At 40.6% G+C, this 12,455-nt stretch overlaps 1 pseudogene; it reads left to right on the top strand.

Moving 5' to 3' along the window:
• The first annotated feature begins 6,763 nt into the window (after positions 1 to 6,763).
• LOC148163639 (patched domain-containing protein 3-like) lies at positions 6,764 to 12,415 on the top strand (annotated as a pseudogene).
• Positions 12,416 to 12,455: the final 40 nt, after the last annotated feature.

The following is a 12,455-nucleotide window of genomic DNA, read 5'->3' as shown; positions in this document are numbered from 1 at the left end:
TTAAAATAAAATCTCTTTTGTCTCATATTAGTATATCCACCCCGGCTGTCCTTTGGTTTACTATTCATATGAAACATCTTTCTCCATCCTTTAACTTTCCATTTGTTTATGTCTTTGGATCTAAAGTGAGTCTCTTGTAGACAGCAGATAGTTGAATCATGTTATTTTATCCATTTTGTCAATCTCTACGTTTTGACTGGAGAGTTTAATACATTTATATTTAAAGTAACTGCTGACAAGAAAAGACTTCTGCTATTTGGCTCTTTGCATTCTGTGTATCTTATAGCTTTTTGTCCCTTATTTTATCCATTATGCCTCTTGAATATTTAGTTTCCATTTTTCTAGTGAGCTGTTTGATTCTCTTATCATTTCCTTTGGCAATGATTTTGTGAGATTTTCTTACCATGGAGATTCATATAATTCTAAATTTTAAACAATCTACATTAAATTGATACCAGCTTAACTTCAAAAACACACAAATAGGGTGGCGCCTGGGTGGCTCAGTTGGTTAAGTGTCTGACTCTTGTTTTCAGCTCAGGTCATGATCTCATGGGTGGTGAAATTGAGCCCCACAGCGGGCTCTGTGCTCAATGTGGAGTCTGCTTGAAGATTCTCTCCCTCTGCCCTTCCCCCCACTCACTCTCTTGCTCTCTCTCAAATAAATAAATCTTAAATGTAACATTATTTTAATTTATTATTATAAATTCAAAATTTTTTTTTTACTTTCCTTATCAGTGCTCTCCTTTGGCTCTGTCAGCATATTTAGAACAGTGTTTATAGTGTTTGTTTAGTTAAGTCCTATCTCTGTCTTTACTCAAGGATTATTTCTGTTGATTTATTTTGTTTCAAACATATTTTGAGCCACTTTCCTCTTTCTTTGTATACCTTGTGATTTTTGCTGTTGTTGTTGTTGTTGAAAACTGGGCATTTGGCTGTCATAACGTAGTAACTGGAAATCAGATTCCCCCTTCCCTAGAGTTTTCTGTTGTTTTTTAATGTGTTTATTTAAGTCTGCAGTAGTCCATTTTCTTAGTGATTTTCTCAAACTATTATTGTAAAGACTGTAATTCTTGTTTTTGTTGTCACTGAAGTTTCTGTACCTTAGCTTGTGTTTAGCTAGTGTCTTTTTTTTTTAAATTTATTTATTCATGAGAGACAGAAGGAGAGAGAAAGAGAAGAAGAGGGAGAAGCAGGCTCCCAAGGAGCAGGGAGCCCAATGCGGGACTCGATGCCAGGACCCCGGGATCATGACCTGAGCCGAAGGCAGATGCTTAACCATCTGAGCCACCCAGGCGCCTTAGCTAGTGTCTTGACATAGATTTCCTTGGATGCCAGGAGCTCTCCCACTTTTTGCAAAGTGGTTCTATGCCTGGACCCTCCTTCAGCACTTAGCAAGGCTTACACTGTGCCTAGGGATCAGCCCTAGGTGAAAGCTTAGGGTCTTCTCAGGTTTTTTCTGAGCATACATCTTGCCCTGAGTAACTTTTGAAATTCCCCAGTATACCTGAGTGCTTTTTACTGTCCTAAATTCCCAGAGAAATGCTACTCATCTTTAGCCACAAGCGGTCTTTTGTATTTTTGAGCTGTAATATTTTGCTCTATGCACTTGAGGTTTGTTAACTCAACCTGTGGCATTTCCAATTTTCTCAACCTGAGTTGAGTTAGACAAAACAGAGGAGTGCTTCGCATCAGTCTTTCAGGTAGCCCCCAAACATGTAAGAACAGACATAAAATGTTTTAGGAATACGATCTGCTCTGCTTCCTCCAGAAACAGGGAATTGGTTCCATACTGGTGACATGAGCTGTTACGGCTTTAAGACTGCCACTGCCTTAACGCTGTGGCCACCTTGAGCCTGTGGCCACTTTAACACATCTGCCACTTTATGACTTCTACCACACTGGAGAGGGAGAGGGACAGGGCATGTAAATTCACTATAAAACCTTCCTACTAGTTTGAAGTGCTCCCCCACCTTTTCTTTTAGTCAACATTTGCTTGGTTGTTGTAAGCTTTTGACTATTTTTCAGAGTTCACAGAATTCTGAAAATATATGCTTCTTTTTCTATATTTCTGGGGCTTGGGAGGGGTGATGAGACTTGGGAAATTCCTACTCCAGGTTTTGCTGACGTCCAGCACTAAACTCTTATTTTTTAAACTTTTTTCCCAGTTAGCCATAGGGTGCAATCAGAGAGAATAGTAAAAAGACATAAAGAAATTGTGGCCAGGGATGCCTGGGTGGCTCAGTCGGTTAAGCGGCTACCTTCAGCTCAGGTCACGATCTCAGGGTCTTGGGATCGAGCCCCACATCTGGCTCCTTGCTCAGCAGGGAGCCTGCTTCTCCCTCTCCCTCTGCCTGCCACTCCCCCTGCTTGTGCACTCTCTCTCTGTCAAATAAATAAATAAAATCTTCAAAAAAAAAAAAAAAGAAATTGTGGCCAGTTTTGTTTGATTTGGCATATGTGTTTTATCTTACATATCGTGCCAATTATGACTAATTATTCCATTTGGAGACAGATATGCTGATAGAACTAAACAAGTCCTTATTTCTGTTATAAGCTTGAACTAGCACTTCTAAGTATATAAAAAATTAATCTCTAATTTAACTGACTTAGGTATCTTCATTGTTCTGATGTGGGGTTTACCTTGTTAAGCACTTAAAAATTGTTACCTAGGCATTAGGGTTGACTTGGGCTCTTGTGATCAGACAACCAAAATATGAAAAATATCAGCAAAACAAAAGAATTGAGGTGTAGAAAGAACCCCACAGATTATATCATTCCAGTGATTCTCAGCAGTCACAGAGAGATCTCTAAACCCACATATTCTGAGGCCCTGCCCTATTGAACGAAGTCTCTGTGGGTTCAGTTAGGAAATCTGTATTTCAAAAGCTTCTCTAGTTGATTCCCATGCGTAGGTTGGTTTGCGAACAAATGATATCATTTAACTCTCTAGATTTTAAGGTAGAGAAAAATGAGGCCCCAGGAGGTAAAGGGAGTTAACCACAGTGGGTACTTCTCTGGAGTCAATAAACTATCTCACAACTTTGTTATTCTGGAAAGAAAGACCACATCCCCTAGAAAGCAAACAAACCAAAATACTAAAGAGGAAGGGTAGGAGGGAGGGAGAGAGGGAGGAAGAATGGGGAGGGGAAAAGACAAAATTCAGTCTTGTTAAAGTCGGTAGAGTAAAAAAAAAAATGTTAAACTAGTGTGGAATCTACAAGGTACCAACAACTGGTTTGGTACAAGTTTTCTACTAGAGAAAGTTTTCAACTACATAGTTGGTTCTGAAGCTACAAGTTTATATCAATTCTTGCTTCTCTTCACAAATGATTATGGACAGGGGCGCCCGGGTGGCTCAGTCGTTGGGCTTCTGCCTGTGGCTCGGGTCGTGATCCCTCGGTCCCGGGATCGAGCCCCGCATCGGGCTCCCTGCTCCGTGGGAGGCCTGCTTCTCCATCTACCACTCCCCCTGCTTGTGTTCCCTCTCTCGCTGTGTCTCTCTCTGTCAAATAAATAAATAAAATCTTAAAAAAAAAAACAACAGATGATTATGGACAGTAATACAGAAAATCTTATACCAAAGGCAATTAGAAAATGATTTATATTTATGTCTCTTTGAAGACTTTATGTGGATGTAACCAACATACTGAACACATGGGACTCATGAGGTATAAACATATAGCAACTTTATTTTGGTCTCCCTTTTGTTCCCTTTAAGTTTTGTAGGTCGAGCAAGTTATTCCTCTGTCGCCCGAAAACTCAGGCAGGTCCTGTGACTTTTGTGGTCATTCTTAGGTAAGACAAAACGCCCCATTCAGAATTAAAATGCCAGTGTCCATGTAATAATCAAGAGGGGTAACTGGGTTTGAAGCTAAGTTTTCCCCCAGCACTCTTAGCCAGAGCAGGCTGCGTGGGATAGTCCTTAATGGGGAAAAGGGGGACTCACCAGCCCTCTTCTATCACGTCTCTCCCTACTTTCCATCTTGCTAAGGTGCCTCCTGGGTTGGAGCATGCCCAGGGAGAAGAGGAAAGGGAGCAGGAAAATTCTTAAGGTACAGATGCTGCCATGATGTTTCAGTTCGATGATTCAATTCAATTTCAAGCCTTCTCTGGGCTCGAAAATAAACCAAATTCCCCCAAGAATGTGTTTGTAAGTTCCTTGGACATCTCCCACACCTACCCCTCTGTTATCACTGAGAATCTCTTCTCTCTGTTCTGGGCGGGGCCTCCTAGACAGTCCCTAAGCCATTGCCTATCCTGCTTGTGTCAGATACTTACGTATGAAGGTTATTCCTTGCATGCATGCATTTGCCTCACGCAGAACCCGTATTTTTTTTTTTATGAAAGATTTTTCTTTCTTTATTTATTTGACAGAGAGAGACACAGCGAGAGAGGGAACCCAAGCAGGGGGAGTGGGAGAGGGAGAAGCAGGCCTCCCGCGGAGCAGGGAGCCCGATGTGGGGCTCGATCCCAGGGCCCTGGGATCATGACATGAGCCAAAGGCAGACGCTGAACGACTGAGCCCCCCGGGCGCCCCCGAACCCTTACTTGAACACATTTTAGGGGTCTATGTTTATTGTCTTGTAGTGAAGTCATGTGAACAATAGCAAGACTTTTTCAAGTTTATGCTCTAATTTAAACCTTATTCTACAGCAAGTAGTGGTATATTGAGCTTCTAGACTATTTCAGAATTGTCTAACATTCTGGAAATGACAAAACTTACCCCAAATATTAGATCAGTTTCTGAAACAATCTGGGGAAAATCTTTCCCTTCTCAAACACACTCTAAATTATTGTTTACTCATGGGAGACATCATTACCTTTCAAGGAAGGTAACCCTCACCAAACATACAGATTGTTTTCTAAGGGCAGTAATTTCTAATCTAGCCCTTCTCGGCTAAGTGAATAAAAAATTCAGAAGATTGGCCATTTTGCTGCCAGTGATGCCCAAATCGGCCTGAGCACTGGAATCATATGAGGAAAGTTTTAGACACAGAGACTCAGCAGCTTCACTACAAACCTACTGAATCAGTATCTGCATAGCTAGGTTCCAGGAAATCTAAGGTTCTAAGACTCTCCTAGGTCATTCTGATAAACTGCTTAAAGCAAAATCCTTCTGGGGGACTGGAATATCTGCGAGTGTATTCACCAAACTCCTACAGTGTTCCACTTTCAAATCTTTTCTTCCATTGCCTATTGAACATTAAAATAAAGGTCATTGAGAGAAAGTCAACTGAGCAACTAGTCAAAGTAAAGTCATACTCCCCCATCTGAAAAATCCACACCCAAAAATCCGGAAACTTGAAAGAAGGAATGGAAATAAATGTCATATGTAACTTTTATCCTCCTTAATCTTTCTGATTTCAGAGTTCATCTTTGTTACTTTCTTCTTTTAAACTGCTATAAGCCAGTAGTGTTTGAAGAAAGTATTCATTATAGTCAAATTTTATTCTAAGAAAGCAACTTACTTTTGCTCTGGAATTTTGTGTATGTGGTTGATTTGGGGCCCTGAATTTAACTCCTAGCGCCGGTGGGCTGAAAAAAAGTGAAATACAGCCATGGCGTAGACCTTTTTTTTCATAATAAGAAAGTTTAGTTACTTTATTGTTACAACAGTAAAAGGTCTTTAGTCGTGTTCTTGCTGTGTTAGAATCAGTGCTTCCATTTCCATAGTGGACTCCTAGTTTTCAATCCAAACTTCGTTTCTCTCTCTTCCTAAAAATATCTAGAGACGAGTATCAGTCATTTGTTTTGAAGCAGGTAACAAACAAGTGAGGTATAAAACCAGAGATGGTTGTCAATATTTTTAAATGTAATGTGGAGGGCCCCTGGGTGGCTCAGGCGGTTAAGTGTCGCCTTTGGCTCAGATCATGATCCCAGGGTTCTGGGATCGAGTCCAGCGTCAGGCTCCCTGCTTCTCCCTCTCCCTCTGCCTGCCATGCCCCCTGCTTGTGCTCCCTGGCTCTCTCACTGTCTCTCTGACAAATAAATAAATAAATAAATAAATAAATAAATAAATAAATAAATAAATCTTTTTAAAAAATGTCATGTTGTGGTTGTTGGGTAGGTCAAGTACTGAATCCATACTTTAAAATGCTGTCTATATATTCTCATTTCTGGGAAACAGGCACGTCTTTGTTACTCAAAATGGACTACATTTCCAACTCTTTTGCAATTAGTAGCAACTTTTCTAGAGCCCACTTCAGCAGTAGACAAGGATCCTGAAAATGTTTTAGGAGGAGTCTTTCTACATTTTGCTAAGCACAATGCATATTGAACCTGGCTCTGAAATGCAGGAGCTATTTAGGATTGCATCTATGGCTAGCTGGGGTCAAGGGTTGGCTGAAAAGAGCACTGGGTATGGGTACTTTCTCTGCTACAGCTTGCCCTCCCTTTGCTGTTGTATTCCATTGACACCCTTTGAAGAGCAGAGTGGAATTAACCATCGGGAGTGCTTTAGTGTATCTTTGTGGTTCTCAGCTACCAGTCAGTGGGGAGTAGTGCTTGCTCAGCTGCAGAAGAATCACCCAGGAAGTCTGGCAAAAGCACAGATAACTTCTCTGTTCCCTCTCTCCTTTTTCCCACTTGGTCTGGGATGGTGCCTGGGAGTTAAAGGTCTCCAGTAGACAGGTATGGGAATGATTGCCCAAGAGCTTTCTGACCAGGTGTCCAGGTCGAGAATGCTATAAACCGATGGAATTTCAGTATAGAAGCTACCACCACAGATCCCATGATTTTTCTCTCCAAATTTACAGGAGTGACTGTGTATGCAACAAAATGTGAGCTGCAGCCTTTGGAGTGATTTCTGCGGCCTTGGCAGTGGTGAGCGGTTTTGGCCTGATGTTGGACATTGGGGTGCCATTTGTGATCCTAGTTGCAAATTCACCGTTTCTTATTCTGGGTGAGTAAAACAAAACGTTGAGACTACACATTGTAAATGTGGGGGTGCAGAGTAGATAAGGGAAGGAGTTTAGGTTAGATTAAGCAAAATAATTATATTTAAGTGGCTCTATAGATCCAAAATGAGGTGACAGGAAAAAAGAAAGTCAAATTGAATATTATGTGTCCTTAGAGGTAGAGAAGTCTAGTACCCCAGATGGGAAAACACAGACAAGGGACATGAACAGGTGGTTCACACCCCAAAAGTCCGAAATATGAATCCCCGGAGATATAAGAAAAAAATAATTTCCTCTCTCAATTAACTGAGGGATGAAAATTAAACCAAAAGTGAGACACCTTGTTTTCTTACCAGATTAATAAATGTCAGCAAGATTGAAGGAAGGTTGTATGGAAATGAACACTCATTCTGCTACGGGACAATGATAAACTGGTACACCCTTCTGTTAGTCCAGTTTTGCAACAAATCAAAAGACTTAAAAATTAAACCGGGAATGCCTTTGGCTTACTGATGCCACTTCTAGGCATTTGTCCTAGTAACAAGTGCTTAAAAAGTAGAAAAATTATGTTCATTTTGGCATTATGTAGAACAGGAAGGTTTGAAAGCCATCTAATCCCCTATCAACATGGGATTGGGCAACTCAAACGTAACATATTAAGATTTTGAATCCTATTCAGTCCTTAGAAAGAGGTAGATTTATAAGATCTGTAAGGTACATATAAGACCTAAAACCTCTGCCAGAAAAATGCCGGTTATGAAACAAGGTGTTCGAAATAGAGAGATACAGTTGTACGGGCGTATTTGTACAGGACAAATTCTGGATGGACATATGTAAAAATGAAGGGTGGAATTACAGTCGCTCAAATTTTCTCTCTGTATTTTCCTGTACTTTCAGAATTTATAATAAGCATGAGAAAACAAAGGTGTTTATATTTGAGGAAGCAAGGAGCTTGGAAGTAGTAGTATTTGGTTTCCCAGGGGAGACAGTAATGAGCTGTATACTGGATGTCTCGTCCACAGCTATACTTAGTCACTCAGTACCCCCCACAGCCAATAACAACTATGGTTAAAGTGTATATAATTGATTTAATGTAAACCAGGATTGGATAGTATGTGTATTCACGGGAGTGTGAATGGTTCTGTGTGTGTGTGTGTGTGTGTGTGTGTGTGTGTGTGTGAGATTTAAGCAACTCAAGCAAGAAATGTGTGAGGACAATTTCTGAATAAGGTTCTATAAATAATAAAACTAGTTTTTAAATGCCTGATAAATATCGATGAGTTCATTCTTGGTCCTTAGTACTTCTGATTCTCCCTTTTGTCCAGCTGAGTACAACTGAAATCCTCAAGGCCGCTAGCCATGGGATGGCAGGATGCAGTTTGTGACAGACTGTGTAGACTTACGTTCTTTTAGAGCCTTCTGCCTTCTTGATCATACCCATAGAACATCTGATCAGAGACAAAGTTGCAATTCCTAGTGCCCTCCCATGGAGAAGATCCCCCCAAATTGAAATGAAGATCAGCATTTTATTCCATTTTTTGTATTTACTTGTTTATTTTATTGAGTTTGTATCAGTATACATGAGTGGAAGTAGGTGTCAACTCTAGTAGAAAGCTTGAGGGAGGTGAACTTTATCAGCAACATGCTCATGCTGTCCTTACTAATCCCCTTTCTTCTTGCTAGTCCCCCTTTCCAAGTTTTCAGTGGTGATTTCAAAGTCCTCAAATGTTCTTCTGTCGTCTCTATTCCAAACCAGTCGTGAAACATCCCTGTGGAAAAGAATTACCTTAGTAGGCATTAATATGTAAGGGATTCTTAAGATTGACTTTGGTGCATGTGTCTGATCTTAAGAGTACTTGCATTTTACTAACAATGCCTTAACTGGGGAAAGTAAGTTTAAATGCTGACATTCTGGGTACCAAAAACAAACTAGGAGGAAAATGGTGTGTGTGTGTGTGTGTGTGTGTGTGTGTGTGTGTGTGTGTGTGTGTGTGTGACAGAGAGATAGAGAGAGAGAGAGAGAGAGAACTATGTGGTCCCTCTCAAATCATACCACATTGATAGTTAGATGCTAACTGTAGAACAGATAAGTCCAGCTTATATTTTAAGCAACAGAATGTTGGCTTGATGTGTTTGGGCATCTGTATAAAATGGTTTATGAGGTTCCTAGAAACATCGCCAAAGGCAAGGGAAGCAAGGGCAAAAATGAACTCTTGGGATTTCATCAGGATAAAAAGCTTTTGCACAGCAAAAGAAACAGTCCACAAAACCAAAAGACAACCGACAGAATGGGAGAAAATATTTGCAAATGACATATCAGATAAAGGGCTAGTATCCAAAATCTATAAAGAACTTATCAAACTCAACACCCAAAGAACAAATAATCCAATCAAGAAATGGGCAGAAGACATGAACTGACATTTTTCCAAAGAAGACATCCAAATGGCCAACAGACACATGAAAAAGTGCTCCACATCACTCAGCATCAGGGAAATCCAAATCAAAACCTCATGAGATACCACCTCACACCAGTCAGAATGGCTAAAATGAACAAGTCAGGAAACGACAGATGTTGGCGGGGATGCGGAGAAAGGGGAACCCTCCTACACTGTTGGTGGGAATGCAAGCTGGTGCAACCACTCTGGAAAACAGTATGGAGGTTCCTCAAACAGTTGAAAGTAGAGCTACCATAAGATCCAGCAATTGCACTACTGGTTATTTACCCCAAAGATACAAATGTAGGGATCCGAAGGGGTACGTGCACCCCGATGTTTATAGCAGCAACGTCCACAATAGCCAAACTGTGGAAAGAGCCAAGATGTCCATCGACAGATGAATGGATAAAGAAGATGTGGTATATATACACAATGGAATATTGTGCAGCCATCAAAAGGAATGAGATCTTGCCATTTGCAATGATGTGGATGGAACTGGAGGGTGTTATGCTGAGTGAAATAAGTCAATCAGAGAAAGACATGTATCATATGACCTCACTGATATGAGAATTTCTTAATCTCAGGAAACAAACTGAGGGTTGCTGGAGTGGCAGGGGGTGGGAGGGATGGGGTGGCTGGGTGATAGACATTGGGGAGGGTATGTGCTATGGTCAGCGCTGTGAATTGTGCAAGACTGTTGAATCACAAATCTGTACTTCTGAAACAAATAATGCAACATATGTTAAGAAAAAAGAAAAAGAAGAAGATAGCAGGAGGGGAAGAATGAAGGGGAGTAAATCAGAGGGGGAGATGAACCATGAGAGACGATGGACTCTGAAAAACAAACTGAGGGTTTTAGAGGGGAGGGGGGTGGGGGGATGGGTTAGTCTGGTGATGGGTATTAAAGAGGGCAAATTCTGTGTGGGGCACTGGGTGTTATGCACAAGCAATGAATCATGGAACACTACATCAAGAACTAATGATGTAATGTATGGTGATTAACATAACAATAAAAAATTTTAAAAAATGTTTTATGAGGGAAAATGGTCTCTCAAGTAATCCAGTGGAATCAAAGATACACTGCTAATCCTGCTTCGACTAACACCCACAACAGTTTCCTGACTCGTCATTAAAACACCCTACATGAAGACTAGGAGTAGAGCATCCTGTGCTAGGTACAAATAACGGGAGTACGTACAAAGCACAGAGTTGTTACAGAGGAAGGGGTGAATTCTGTGGTGGATTCAGAGGCAACCAGAGAAAGCAACTGGGAAAATAGTATCAAAGCACAGATTGGGCAAGATAAATAAGACCCCTTCTAAGAGATGGACAAAGAAGATGGTTTGAGTTTATGTGTTTAGTTTTTAATGGGTATTAATATGCATGAAGATTGTTTCCCTTTTTTAACAGGTGTTGCGGTTGACGATATGTTCATAATGATTTCTGCCTGGCAGAAGACTAGCCTCGTGGATAACACAAAACAGCGGCTGTCCAGTGTCTATTCCAAAGTGGCGGTGTCGATTACAATCACCACCATCACCAACGTCCTAGCCTTCTATACAGGGATTATGACCTCTTTCAGGTCCCTACAATACTTTTGCATCTATACGGGAACAACCCTGCTCTTTTCTTATTTCGATAACATCACCTGTTTCGGAACATTTATGGCTCTGGATGGTAACAGAGAAGGAGTCTGTCTACGCTGGTTGAAAAAGCCAGAAACTCCTGACCAAAAATGTTCCTCACTGAAAAGGTCCTGCTGTCTCCCATGTGATTCTCTCCCGGATGAACAAGAAACTGATATCCATCCGATGAATTTGTTCTTTCGAGACTGTTTTGGCCCTTTTCTCACAAGCACTGAGTCCAGAGTTTTTGTAGTGCTTATATACATTTTGTACATCATAAGTAGTATCTGTGGGTGTTTCCAAGTGCAGGAAGGTTTAGACCTTCGAAATTTGGCAAGTGACGATTCCTACATCACACCATGTTTTAATGTAGAAGAGGATATTTTTTGGATTATGGTCCCAGGGTTATGGTTGTTGTTACTGAACCTCTTGACTACTGGGATAAAGATGCTAGGCAAAAACTGGAACTACGTCTGGCAGATTTGGAAAACAGTGACTATGTAGATAAAAATCCCACAGAGTTTTGGTTACGAGAGTATGTGCAGTATATGGAAAAGAGCAAGCAAGATGTAAATGATAAGGACACTTTTATGAACGGCTTGCCCAATTTTTTAACACGTTTTCCACTTTTTGTGTCTGATACTAATATTTCATCGTCACATGAAATCATTTCTTCCCAGGGCTTCGTTCAGACCATGGGTGTTTCTTCTTCAGCCGATGAGAAGAAGGTGTTATCCCAGTTACGAAGCAGAGCTGAAAAGTGCGAAATCCCCCTAATGGTGTATAACCAGGCATTTGTATATTTTGATCAGTATACCCCCGTATTGGAAAACACTGTTCGAAATGTCATTGTTGCATCAACCGCTATGTTCGTTGTTTCCTTATTGTTAATTCCTCATCCACTGTGTTCCTTGTGGGTAACTTTTGCTACTGCTTCTGCGATTGTGGGAGTAACGGGTCTCCTGGCATTCTGGAATGTCAGTCTCGATTCCATATCCATGGTTAATCTTGTCATTTGCATAGGGTTTTCTTTCGATTTTTCTGCACACATTTCTTAGGCATTTGTTTCCAGCTCTAAGCTGTCAGTAAACCGAAAAGCAATTGAGGCAGTGTATGGGCTAGGCTACCCACTGTTACAAAGTGCACTTTCAACAGTAATAGGGGTGTGTGTTTTATCTGCAGCTAAAGCATACATCTTCAGGACATTTTTTAAGATGATGTTTCTTGTTATGGTATTTGGGGCTGCTCATGGCCTAATTTTTATTCCAGTATTCTTAACCTTTTTTTTGAAGGTCTGTTTGAATATCCACTAACAAATCAAAGACCAATTATAAAATTCCTGATTGTCACACTCCAATCTGATAACAGGGCACTATTAGAAATAGTCAATAAACTAAAAACAAAGGCATGTTTCCTTGGCTTGGAAATCCCATTTAAATTATTATTGAAAATATCCTGGAAAAATCAATTAGGCTTACGTTAAAATATCTTTACTAAAT

This window comes from Eumetopias jubatus, unplaced genomic scaffold (genome assembly GCF_037043125.1).
Source record: "Eumetopias jubatus isolate StellerSeaLion01/CBP00866 unplaced genomic scaffold, mEumJub1_p1.0 scaffold_8, whole genome shotgun sequence".
Lineage (NCBI taxonomy): Eukaryota > Metazoa > Chordata > Mammalia > Carnivora > Otariidae > Eumetopias > Eumetopias jubatus.
Note: the sequence above shows the minus strand (reverse complement) of the source record. Positions and strands in the feature narration are given on the sequence as shown.